Source organism: Mobula birostris, chromosome 6, assembly GCF_030028105.1.
Source record: "Mobula birostris isolate sMobBir1 chromosome 6, sMobBir1.hap1, whole genome shotgun sequence".
Lineage (NCBI taxonomy): Eukaryota > Metazoa > Chordata > Chondrichthyes > Myliobatiformes > Myliobatidae > Mobula > Mobula birostris.
Genome location: NC_092375.1, coordinates 63,470,981 through 63,484,670, shown reverse-complemented (window position 1 = coordinate 63,484,670; position 13,690 = coordinate 63,470,981). Strand labels below are relative to the sequence as shown.

The window sequence follows — 13,690 nt, the reverse complement described above, 5'->3', positions numbered from 1 at the left end:
CTGCTAGTTAGTGTGTTTCAACATCTGTTTGAAATTTTACTTTACATTTGTAGGTCTCAGTCAGGTAGGTTGTCATTGACAGTAAGCTGTCAATCCACTCTGTCAGTGTACATCACGTGGAGCTTGACGGCATTTCCAAAAACAGTGATTGTGGCCCCTGCATTGTGCAGAGGTAGCTGCCGGTCAGCCCATGACACACACTCATCAGAAGTCACAACTTGGAGTTGGGAAGAAGTTCTTTCTCTCACTTTGCTTTGACGTTTTTAACTGATTGATGTTTCAATATATTTCCAATACACTCTACTTGTGAAACAATAAAACAAAATGAAAAATGGAGTGAAAGTCATAAAACACCACAGCACAGAAGCAGGCCCTTCAGCCCATCTAGTCCATGCCAAAAGGTTTATCTACCTAGCTCCATTGAACGGCACTTGCACCATAGACCTCCACAACCCTCTCATCCATGTACCTGTCCAAATTCCTCTTACATGTTGAAATCAAACCTGCATCTACCACTTACACTGGGATCTCATTCCACACTCTCATCACCCTAAGAGAAGTTGCTCCCCCTCAAACATGTACGCTTTAAACATTTCACTTTTCACCCTTAACCCATGACCTCTATTTCTAGACAATCTCAGTGGAAAAACCGATCTGTACCTCTCAAATTTTCTAAACCTCTATCAAACCATCCCTCATTCTTTCACACTCTAGGGAATAAACTCATAACCTATTCAATCTATCCTTCCAACTCAGGTCCTCAAGTCCTGGTAACATCCTTGTAAATTTTCTCTGCACTTTTTCAAGCTTATTGACAACTTTCCTGTAGGTAGTTGACTGAACTGCACGTTACTTCAAATTAAGGCTTACCAGCATCTTATATAACTTCAACATAACATCCCAATTCCTGTACACAAGACTTCAATTTATGAAGACCAATGTGCCAAACGCTTTCTTTATGACCCTATCCACCTGTGACGCCACATTCAAGGCCTTATGTATCTCTATTCCCAGGTCCCTCTGTTCTACCACTCACCTTAGTGCACCATCACTCACCGTGTATGTCCTAACTTGGTTGTGTCCTCCCAAGGTACAACATCTCACTCATATCTGCATGAATTTCCATCGGGTATTTTCCAGCCCATTTTTCCAGCTGGCCTAGATTCTGCTGCAATCTTTGATACTCTTCCTCACTGCCCACTTCACTCACAATCTTGAGGTCATCCATAAATTTGCTGATCCAGTTTACCACATTATCATCCAGATCATTGATATAGATGATAAACAACAATGGACCCAGCACCAATCCTTACAGCAGTCCACTAGTCACAGGCCTCCAGTCAGAGAGGCACCATTTACTAACATTCTCTGGCTTCTTCCGTGAGGGCAATGTCTAATTCAAATTACTACCTCAACTTGAATGCTAAGCAACTGAATCTTCTTGACCAACCTTCCTTGTAGGAACTTGTCACAGTCCTTTCTAAAGTCCATGTAAACACCATCCACTGCTTTGCCTTCATCAACTTTCCTGTTAGCTTCCTCAAATCCTCTATAATTAGTTAGGCACAATCTACGATGCCTAAAGCCATGTTGACTATCCCTAATCAGTCCCTGTCTGTCCAAGTACATATGTATCCAGTTCCTCAGTATACCTTTCATTAAATTTCGCACTACTGAAATCAGGCTTACCGGCCTATACTTTCCTGGCCTATTCTTAGAGCCTCTCTTAAACAACAAAACAATATTAGCTATTCTCCAATGCTCCAGCATCTCACCCACGGCTAGGTTTTTTAACATATCTGTGCTAAGGCCCCTGCAATTTTTGTACTACCCCTCCACAAGGTCTGAGGGAACACTTGTCAGGCCCTGGGGATTTATCCACCCTAATTTTCCTCAAGACAGCAAACACTTCCTCCTCTGTTATCTGTATATTCATGACCTCATTTCCACTAACACCTCCTCTGTAATCTGTATACAGTTCATGACCTCACTTCCACTGATATTGAATCGGTCTTTCAAGTAATTATTTAAGACCTCCCCCATCTCTTTTGGCTCCATGCATAGACGACCGCTCTGATCTTCCAGACACCAGTTTTATCCCTTGCTATTCTTTTGCTCTTAATATATCTGTATAGGCCATTAAGATTCTCCTTCACCTTGTCTGCTAGAGCAACCTCCTGGCTTCTTTTAGCCTTCCTGCATTTCATCTACTCCTAAAGTATCTCAATTGTTCATTCCTGCCTATACCTGCTATGCATCTCCTTCTTTTTATTAACCAGGGCCTCAATATCTCTTGAAATGCAAGATTCCCTATTATCCTTGCCTTTTATTCTGACAGAAATATATAAACTCTGTACTCTCAAAATTTAACTTACCAAGTGCAGCTTTGCCAGAAAACAACCCATCCCAATCCACACTTACCAAATCCTTTCTGATACCATCAAAATTGGCTTTTTTTCAATTTAGGATTTCAACCAGAGGATCAGACCTATCCTTCTCCATAATTATATTAAAAGTAATGGCATTATGATCACTAGATGCAAAATGTTCTCCAACACAAAGCTCTATATCATTCCCTAGTTGGAGAGCTAGTATCGCATTCTCTCCAGCTTGGACCTCTATGTACTGATTAAAGAAACTTTCCTGAACACATTTGACAAACTCTATCCTATCCACCCCTTTTACAATGTGGGAGTCCACGTCAATATGTGGAAAGTTAAAATCATCTATTATCAACAGTGTGCAATCTCTCTACAAATTGAGACTGTAAGGTGATCTATAATATAATCCCATTAAAGTGATCATCCTTTGCTTATTCCTCACTTCCACCCATCTAGCATCAGTAGATGAGCTCTCCAGTCTGTCCTGTCTGAGCACAGCAGTGACATTTTCAAATAAATCAATTTTTTATAGTTTTAGAATGTCACTATAAAGAACTACTTAAGGACTTTTGCAAAGCCTTGACAATGTTAAGATGAAGTGAAGTTGTTCCCGAGCCTGACTGTCAGGGGATGTTTGGATATTCCAGAGGCAGGTCCTTACTGCCTCACCAGCTGAGCAGCTGAGACCTGTTCATGCATTGTCACTTGACTCCAGCAATGAGAAATCCATGACAATTTGACCCACAGGCATCCCTTGTGTAGTGAAACTTCAATAATCAAGTGCCTCTATTGTTGCCCAAATCCAAATACTTCTCTTAATTCCCAACACTTTTAAAATGTTTTCCCGTGAATTTGGAGTTGCTTGAATAGCCATTCATTTCTAAGTTCATGACAAACTCTCTCAGGTGCTCCATCAATACCTCTTCTATAACCTCCTCTTTTACTGCTGTGGGATTCTCTCTTGGCAAATGTTACACCTCTTGTCTCAGTCACCAATCTTACATGTTGCCACAAGACTATAAGACACAGGAACAGGTTTAGGCCATTTGGCTCACTGAGTTTACTCTGCTATCCAATCATGGCTCATTTATTATCCCTCTCAATGCCACTCTCCTCTGTTCTCTCTGTCACCTTTGACACCCTTACTAATCAAGAACCTATCAACTTCTGCTTTAAATAAATATACACGGTCATCTATAGCAATTAACGAAATAGATTTAAACCACCCCGCCTAAATAAATTCTTCCTCATCTAAAGGGAAGTCTTTGTATTCTGGGGCTGTGCCCTATGGGTCTAGACTCCCCACCTATTGGAAACATACTCTCGATATCCACTATCATTATTTGATAGTTTTCAATGAGATCCCCCACTTCATTTTTCCAAATTCCAGCGACTACATTCCCAGAGCCATCAAACGCTCCTCATACATTAACCCTTTCATTCCCAGGATAATTCCCATCAAACTGCTCTAGACCCTTTCCAATACCAGTGTGTCCTTTCTCTGATAAGTGGCCCAAAACCCCTCACAATACTCTGATCTGATCTGACCTGATCTGATCTGATCAATGGCAGCATTACATCCTTGCTTTTATATTCTAGCCCTCTTGAAATGAATGTTAGCATTGCATTTGCCTTCCTCACCACAGACTCAAACTGCAATTCACCCTTATTACCTTCCAATTTTTTTTTACCAGTCATCTCAAGAAACCTCATCTACATGTGCTGTTTTCAGAACTGAAATGATATGGACAGATGGCAGGAACCTTAGGCTAACAAACCATGTTGTTTCTTCAAATTAGGTTGGAGTCTTGGTTATGTCAACAATATGCTTCCTGAGCCTAGACAATATTGTTCCTCAAGATGCTGGCTAAATACTAGTTAAAATAACAATGATCTTAAACCTTGAATGTTTTTTTGTACTGAAAATCTGTATGTAGCAAAAGCTCTCTGATGCTGGATAGCCAATATCCATCACAAGAAGAAATAACCAGGTTTGTAAAACACATTAACTTTTAAAACTCGGCCACTGTTTGTCATGAACAAGGTTGTAGCACTGTTTGTCATGAACAAGGTTGTAGCATGTTTTGGACTTGTCTCTTAATGCAGGATTCTGCAGTGCTGATAGCCACTGTTATCAATATGCTTATCATTGTGCCTTATTGTAGCAAAATGATGCAAACAAGCTAGGGAAAGTACATGCATAAATTACTGAAGGCTTCAATACAACAAGGCTTGATTGCTATTCCCACTGTTGACAGTTCACTCTTAACAGAAGTTTTAAGTAATCTCTTATGACAAAGAAGACTATTTGTCCTATCATGTTGGCTTCTTGTAAAACAATCCCACAAATCCCAGTATCCATCAGATTTCCTTGTAATTTATTCTCAGTCATATGCCCATCAGCTCCTCAGAGTTCTTGGCATTCACTTACACTGCAGCTAGTTTACAACAGCCAATTAATCCACAAGCACATCCTTGGGACATAGGAAGAAACTGCAGCATGAGGGTAACCCATATGGTCACAGAGAAACTGAAGAATTCCATACAGATTGCATAAGGTCATGATTGAACTCATGTGAAGCAATAGCACCAAATGCATCATTATATTAAAATATTTATAAATAGATAGTAATGTTAATATTCATGATTTTAAATTGATTTTGTAATTGAACATGAACTGACCAATATTTACATGACTTATTTACAAGGAACACCATATTCAATCATTATTTTAAATGGTATTGTCAATTTAGTAAAACTTTTGGTTGTACACTTTATAATCACAATATCTGTGCTAAAAATCTCGTAACATATTCAGCTGTTTTATATATTCAAAGTTCAAAGTAAAGTTTTTTTTAACGAAGTACATACAGTATATGTCACCATATACAACCAGGAGATCAGTCTTCTTGTGGGCATACTGAAAAAATATACCTAATATAACTATATTAGAATCAGTGAAAGACTTCCCAACTAGGCCATCCAACGAGAGCACAGAAGACAACAAACTGTGCAAATGCAAAAAGAAGAGCCAATAATATAAATAAATAAGCAATAAATATCAAGAATATGAGATGAAGAGTCCTTGAAAGTGGGCCCAGTGGTTGTGAGAAAATTTCAATGACGGGGCAAGTGAAGTTGAGTGAAGTTATCCCATTTGGTTCAAGAGACTGACGTTTGAGGGATAATAACTGTTCCTGAACATGGTGGTGTGAGCCCTGTGACCCTTGTACCTTCTTCCTGATGGCAGCAATGAGAAGAGAGCATGTCTTGTGTGGAGGGAGTCCCTGATGATGGATGCAGATTTTCTGCAACTGCATTTCATGTAGATGTGCTCAATAGTTGGGAAGGCTTTACCCATGATAGACTGGGCCGTATTCACTACTTTTTACCATGTGAAGATTCTTGAGTACTCTGGTTTCCTCAACCATATCAAAGATATAAGAGTTGTAAGATTAATAACTATTGTACATTGCCCCGGGTGTTATTGGCTGGTGGAGGAACCACATTGTGCTTGACAGAGTCATCTGTGGATGCAAGTCCATTGCTCCCAGAATGTGGCAACACGACTCAATGGGATGGATAGAAAAGAAGGCATATGGCTCACTGGCCTTTATCAGTCAGGGTGTTAACTATAAAAGTCAGGGAGACATATTGCAGTTACATAAAACTGATGACTAATTACCATTCGTTTACTGAGTTGCTGTGGAATCCAAACTCCACCATGTGTTGAAAATACATGTTCCCTACAGATAACATTCAACTGCATTTCTCTCTTATGTTGAATCCCTTTTTCACTCTCTTCCATGTATGTCCATCTTTCCTTATTGCTTCTTTTCTAATTTCATTATTTCTTTTCATCCAACCTGTTGGTTTTCCTCCTTCAAGGTACAAGTGAGTGTTGTTCTGTGTGACAAAGGGAATACAGTTTGTTTTATTCTTCCAGGTCCAGCAACTAGATCCTAGTTAATGACAGCACTGCTCTTAAGTCCTGCTTCAATAGTATGGGTTAGACTCAAACTCACTCAAAAGAGCACAGTCAAAATGCCACACTCCGCACCATTTCCCACATGTAGTCCCTGGAGCATGATTACCCATCCAACAAATACAGCTGATATTGAACATTTGACACTAAAACAGAAAATACTTTCCACACGGTGGGAGCTAACAATTGATGGGTGAAACAGGTGTCATTTAAAAGACTATTGAAATTCATCCTGAAAAGCCTGAGCACAGAGTTTGAAAATGTTCCTCTCTGCACGGGAATTAAGGGTGACACAGTGCCAGAGTGCTGGGTTCAATACTGATCTCAGGTCCTGTCAGTACATATTCTCAATGTGTTTCCTCAGAAGCCCTAATTTCCTTCCACAACCCAAAGATTTATGGGCTGGCTGGTTAGTTGACCACTCTAAACTGTTCCCAGTGTGTAGGTGAATGGTCGAATTTGGGATGAGGGCTGGGGATAGTCGATGAGATTGTAGAGGGAATAAAGAATGGGATTTATGGAAGGATGTGAGGGGGTGGGGCTTCGGAGTTCTAATGTCTTCTGTCATTCATTCTTCAGGTCTTTTTTTTGCTGCTTCGTGGATGTCTGTGAGGAGTAAGAATTTCAGGTTGTATATTGTATACATTCTCTGATACTAAATTGATCCATCAAACCATATAATTAGATGAGAGATGGTCAGCAGGCAGAAAGGCAGTATGTCTCTATGACTATTACCTTTGCACCAACTGCTTATGCCACAGTATTCTGATCATCTACATCCCTGCTTAATAACTCTCATGTGTAACTCAATAGTGAAGCCGCTGGACAGCTTCCAACTGCCCTGATATTGAGGTGCTGGCTGACAACATTATTTAATTGCTTATATTCAACAAACATAAAATAATGATTATCCTTCTGTCAATGACAACTACAGAGAGCGGTCACTCCTCCCCAACACCCACAATTTTTCAGAACTCAGAAAATAGCCTCTCTACATCTGCTTCAGAGCATCTCTGCCCTTAAAGAATTGCACATTAACTTCACAAAGCATTTGTTTTCCTTCAGATGAAAGATTTTTACAGCAACTAGAACAACTCCTTAGTTCTTTATGTCTTCCTCACTTAGCTTCAGTTCAGAAGGATACCTAGCAATGAATTGACCCAGCACTCACTCCAGCTTACTTGCCTTTGCACAGTATTACTTCACCTAGTGTTGGGCTTATCGAATATGAACTTTACCTATCAGTGAACTGACATACTATGAGCTTCAGTAAGCAGCAGCTAAATATGATAGTGGAACCAATTAATTTTGACTTTAACTTGAAGCAGCAGTATTGACTAATCCATCAGCCATTTTTCTGCTCCATGATTGACTGGCATTATACATGTCATGGATAAATCGGTCATCGAATGATAGATACATAGACTGACAGAGAGTGTGATGGATAGAGACAGAGACAAACATGTACAATCAGATAGTGAGATAGATTGTTAGATAGAGCAATCAATACAGCGAATGGTAAACCAATGCAGAGGACACAGCTAGGTAACTAAACAGGATGATAGATAAGTGATTGCATTAAGGAAGAAAACCTAATAAATTCTAATAAATATTCAATGTGTAATTCGGTAAGGTTATTGTATGTTATAAACTACTGAATTCACTAATTGTAAGAACTGCTAACATAATATTTTGCACCTCAGGAAATTCATAAGAGCAACATAGCTGATCTGCTCCCAGACATCCCCTTAAGGGTATCTTGGGAAGGGGAAAAGAGAGAGTGAAATAGAGTCATGTCTATTATTTTTATGTGAACATTGATCCAACAAAAAAAAGCAGGGCAATGTGAAGTGAAGAATGGAATTGTATATTTATCCTCCCATTCTAACGACACTGTAAATGAGATACCAAAATGTGCAGTAAAATTTATTTGATTTCAAGAATAAATATGATAGAAACAGAAAAACATGAAGGAAATCAGTTCCTTCCTGGAAAGGGAGCTGCTGACCTACACATTAAAATTCAATCATTGCTCTACACACCCATGCAATAGCTTTTAAATTCAGTTCAACAGGAGTAAAGTGTCTGAAGATTGGTGGTGCATGTGATGTCCTGGAGCCACGTTTCTGCCAGAATGAACACACAGCAGTTCCTCATCTCCTGCAGCTGCAGATGATGGTGTTCTTCTTTGTAACTTCGAGATTAAACTAATTCAAAGGAAGACATGGGAGTCTGAAATATGAGTCTAACTTTGTGTTTACTTTTAAGTGAGGCACAGACATGTCACATGGTAATGTGATTTTGCATACAATTCACATATTTATACATATAATCTATAATTAATTGAATAAGAATTCTTAATCAACTATTATATATATATATGTATATATATATATATATACACACAAGATTACTCAAATACTAAATGCACAACATTCTTCCCTGCTTAGCTGTAAACTCCAACTCAATAGAGAATTCATCCCAACTATATACACAGTATACTATATGACATAAACGCTACAGGCAAGGAGGAAATTGGCAAGCTTTTGGCTCAGTACTAGTGTAGTGTGTTCTGCTGACATTGCTTCAGAGAGTTCTTTAGACTCTGAACAAACCTTTCCACCAAGACATTTGTTCCTGGGTAATAAAGTGCTAATGTATTTTAAGACCATAAGATATAGGAGCAGAATTAGGCTATTTGGCCCATTGAATCTTCTCTGCCATTTCATCATGGCTGATCCAATTTTCCTCTCAGCCCCAGTCTCCTGCTTTCTACCTGTATCCCTTCATGACCCATCCAATTAAGAATCTACCTCTGCCTTAAATATACATAGAAACTTGGCTTCCACAGCTGCTTTTGGCAAAGAATTCCACAGATTCACCACTCTCAGGCTCCAGAAATTCCTCCTCAGTGTAGGAGTCATACGCTAGAGGTAGTCATAGGAGATTCCATAGTGAGAGGAACAGACAGGAGGTTTTGTCAGCCTGATAGAGATACCCGCATGGTGTGTTGCCTCCTAGGTGCCAAGGTATGGGATGTCTCAGATCAGGTGTAGGGTATTCTGAAGGGAGAGGGTGAAAAGAGTCAGACATCGGCTTATGTCATGTCTTGAAGTTTCTTTGCATCAAGGCCGTCCAAGTACACTCTTGTTTCTGGAATCCTCTCGGTGACAGCAAAGCACTGTACCACTCAAAGAACCTCCAAACTGTAAATTGCAGGCTCTAACAATCCCAGAAACACATTTAAGGTAAAAAAAGCATACATAATAGTAAAAGAGAATTTTTCATGAGCTATCTGGAAGACGTTGACCAAGGGAGCGTTGTACGCTGGTGTCATCTTGACAGCCACTCTTTTTCCTTCTCCTGAAATTTCAAGGTGAATTTGATCATATTATGATCCATTTCCCCTAAGGGTTATTTTACTTTAAGCTCTCTGATCAATTCTGGTACATTGCACACCACCCAATCCAGAACAGTGATCCCCCTAGTCAACTTAACCATGAGCCACTCTAAAAAGCCATCTCATAGGCATTCTGGAAATTCTTCCTCTTGGAATCCAGCACCAACCTGAATTTTGCAATCTACCTTCATATTGATATCCCCCATGACGATTGTAACATTGCCCTTTTGGCATGCATTTTCTATTACCTGTTGTAATTTGTAGACTACATCCTTACTACTGCTTGGGGGTCTGTATACAAACCCTTGCAGTTCCTTAGCTCTATCCACAATGACACCTTCTGATCCTATGTTACCTCTTTCTAACAATTTTAATTCATTTTTACCAACAGAGCAACATCACTTCCTTTGCCTTCCTTTCGATACAATGTGTATCCTTAGACATTAAGCTCCCAGCTATAATCTTCATTCAGCCATGATTCAGTCATGCCTACGACATCATACATGCCAATCTGTAACTGTGATCCAAGTTCAGCTACTTTAGTCCATATACGGCGCATATTCAAATATAACACCTACAGTCCTGTATTTCCCTTTTCAATTTTGTCCACCTTTACATTGCAACTCATCCTGTTGACTGCAATTTTGCTCTATCAATAGTCTTTCCTCACTACATATTGCCTCTATTTGTAAACCAGCTACCTCATCTTCAGCACTGTCATCCACCTATTCTACGATACTTCTTGCATTCAAATATACACAGGTCAGAACACTAATTGCACCATGCTCAGTCTTTTGATTCCTAACTTTGACTAAGGTCTTACCAACATCTCCTTCCACAATCTCTCCACTAACTGTTTTGGCACTCTGGTTCCCATCCTCTCTTGAACTCTAGTTTAAACCCAATCGTGTAGCATTAACAAATATTCTCACTAGGATATTAGTCCCCCTCCAGTTCAGGTGCAAACCATCCCTTCTGTACAGGTCCCACCTTCCCTGGAAGAGAGCCCAATGATCCAAAAATCTTATGCCCTCCCACCTACACCAACTCCTTAGCCATGTATAAAACTGTATAATCTTTCTAGTTCTGACCTCACTACCACATGGTGCAGGTAATAGTCCTGAGATCAGAACCTTAGACATCCTGCCCTTTAAGTTAGCACCTGATTCCCTGATTGCTCTATACAGAACCTTGTCATATGTCCTACTCACATTATCGGTACCTACATGGACCACAACCTCTGGCTGTTTATCCTCCCAGTTAAGAATGCCGAGGACATGATCCAAGATGTCCCTAGCACCCAGGAGGCACATACCTTCCAGGAATCTCAATCTTATCCACAGAACCTCCTGTTCATTCCCCTAACAAATCCTCTATCACCACAGCATGACTCTTCTCCCCCTTCCCTTCTGGGACACAGAGACAGACTCAGTATCAGAGACTCAACCACGTGACTTTGCTCTGTGAGATCAAACCACCCCCCACACCTCGCCCTAACAATACCCAAAGTGAAAAACAAGTTGTTGAGGGGGATGGCCACAGTTGTATCTGTAGTGGCTCCTTAACATCCTTCCCGACTGTCAGACAGTTTCATGTGTCCTGTACCTTGAGTGTAACTACCTCTCTAAATGTCCCATCAATCACCCCTTCAGCCCTCTGAATGATCTGGAATTCATCTAGTTCCAGCTCCAGCTCCTGAATGCCAATTGTTAGAAGCTGCAACAGGATGTACTTCTCACAGTTGCAGTCGTCGGAGACATTAGAGGTCTCCCTGCTTCCCACATCCTGCAAGAGGAGCATTCCACTATCCTGTCTGGCATCTCCACTGTCCTAGCTTAGCAGATATACAGAAGGGAAGCAGAAACAAAAAATTAACCTTGAGCTTTTCTTTTATTCGCTTTCTCTGACTAAAGCCTCTCTTCACTGAAGCCTGGAAGAGCTAGTGCCTCAAGATCACCACTCTGACCATATCCACTGAGATGATTGTCATTGTGCTTGCCACTGCTTTCCTTTAATCTGCTTGTTAATCAACCACAAACATGGATTAGTCGCTGGTCAATGCTCTATTATGTCTTATTCCCTTCATTTTCAGGAATGACTGAAACTGTTCCATAACAAACTATGATCCATTGCCGCTGACTAAGTGTTCTGGAACACTAGTCCTTGTGAAGAGGCTTCTCAACAGATCAAGAGTGTGCCAGGCTGTAGTGGAGACTATTGGGAACACTTCTGTCCACTTCGTAGCTGCATCCACTACTACCAAGAAATTTGTGCCCATGAATTATCTGGCAAGATCCACATGAATCCTCAGACAGGGTAATGCAGGGCATTCCCAGGGATGGAGAGACGCTGCTGTTGGCACCTTCTGGATGTGTTGGCATCCCAAACAGTACGTGGCAAACTGCTCGATCTGCTGACCTGCCACCAGACAAAGCTTCGAGGCGACTCTTTCATTTTGACCATGCCTAGATGACTGGCATGTAGTTCCTCCAACACTTTAGCTCACAGCTTAGATGGTACAACTCTCAATCCCCACATAATTCAACTTCCATCAAGGGCAAGTTCATCCTGGAACTGGTTTAAAAAAAATGGGGCAACTGGAAATTCTGCTGCACATTCCAGCCATTTTGGGTTGTCATGTAGACCAGAGATAATGTAGGGTCTTTTCTGGTTTCCCTTTGGATCATCTCTGCTGTAATGAGGAGACTTTCAATTTGCATTATGGAGAACAAGTCAAGAAGAGTGTCCTCTTTTGTTATTATGTTGTAATTTGTGTTTATTTTGTATGCCTGATGGGGTATGCCAGGGATGCTGCTGCATTTGAGTTTTTCATTGCAATTGCACCCATGTACTTGTGATTATAACAAACTTTGTACTTTATAGTTTGACAAACATAATTAGTCAAACATAATTTATCAATCATAACAACACACATCAAAGTTGCTGGTGAAGGCAGCAGGCCAAGCAGCATCTGTAGGAAGAGGTATAGTCGACGTTTCAGGCCGAGACCCTTCGTCAATCATAATTAGTCCCGAACACACTGCCAGCAGTGAACTTTACATACTTCTGAAAAAGATAAATTATTCCACCTGAAAAAGTAACTGTTTCACATTCTCCTGACCTGCTGTGTCTTCTCTTCATTTCCTGTCTATATTTTAAATTTACTTCATAGGAGAAGCTGGCAACATTTGTTGCAATAAGGCCTAGTGTAGTCAGGAGGCCTTCCACAATGCAGTGCATCACAGAGGGGCAGCCAGGAAGAGCAACCTCACAGAACAATTGAAGATCTTTATCTATCAGCTAAGCTTTGATATAGCTTCCCAAGATGTTGAAATCTTTTCATGTTTTTTCAAAAAATAAATCACTATTTGTGATATTGACAAACATCAGAAAGCACTGGATAAAGCAAAGTCTATGAAACCAGAAATATTCCCAGCTGTAGCACTGAAAGCATGAGTTCTGTAACTTGCTGTGATACTTGATAAGTTGTTTCACTACAGCAACACTGGCATCTAGCTAAAAATATGAGAAATTGGTCAAGTACATTTTGTTTACAAAAACCAGGTCAAATCCAATCTGGCTGGTTGCAGCCCGTCTGTCTGTTTTCAAATCAACAAAGTGGTGGAAGCTGTCATGGACAGTGATACTGTATCAAGCAATGTTCACTCACCAACAACTCACTAATAACCAGTTTGGCTTTCACCAGGATTGCTCAGCACCAGACCTCATCACAACCTTGGTCCATATATGGACTAAAAACCCGAAATCCCTTGGTGAGGAAAGAGTGCAGTCTTGACGCCAAGGCAATATTTGGCATAGTGGGGCACAATTGTGCCCCGGAAAACTGAAGTCAATGTGCAACAAAGGAAAATCTCTTTAGTGGTTTCTTTCCACAAGGAAAATGGTTTGTGGCTGTCAGATGTC

The 13,690-nt window shown here is 40.4% G+C and overlaps 1 protein-coding gene across 1 annotated transcript in view; it reads right to left on the bottom strand.

Annotated features, from left to right (window-relative positions):
- Positions 1 to 13,690, bottom strand: part of LOC140199805 (interleukin-1 receptor accessory protein-like 1) — a 786,158-nt gene that overhangs the window by 687,226 nt on the left and 85,242 nt on the right. The window lies entirely within an intron of this gene.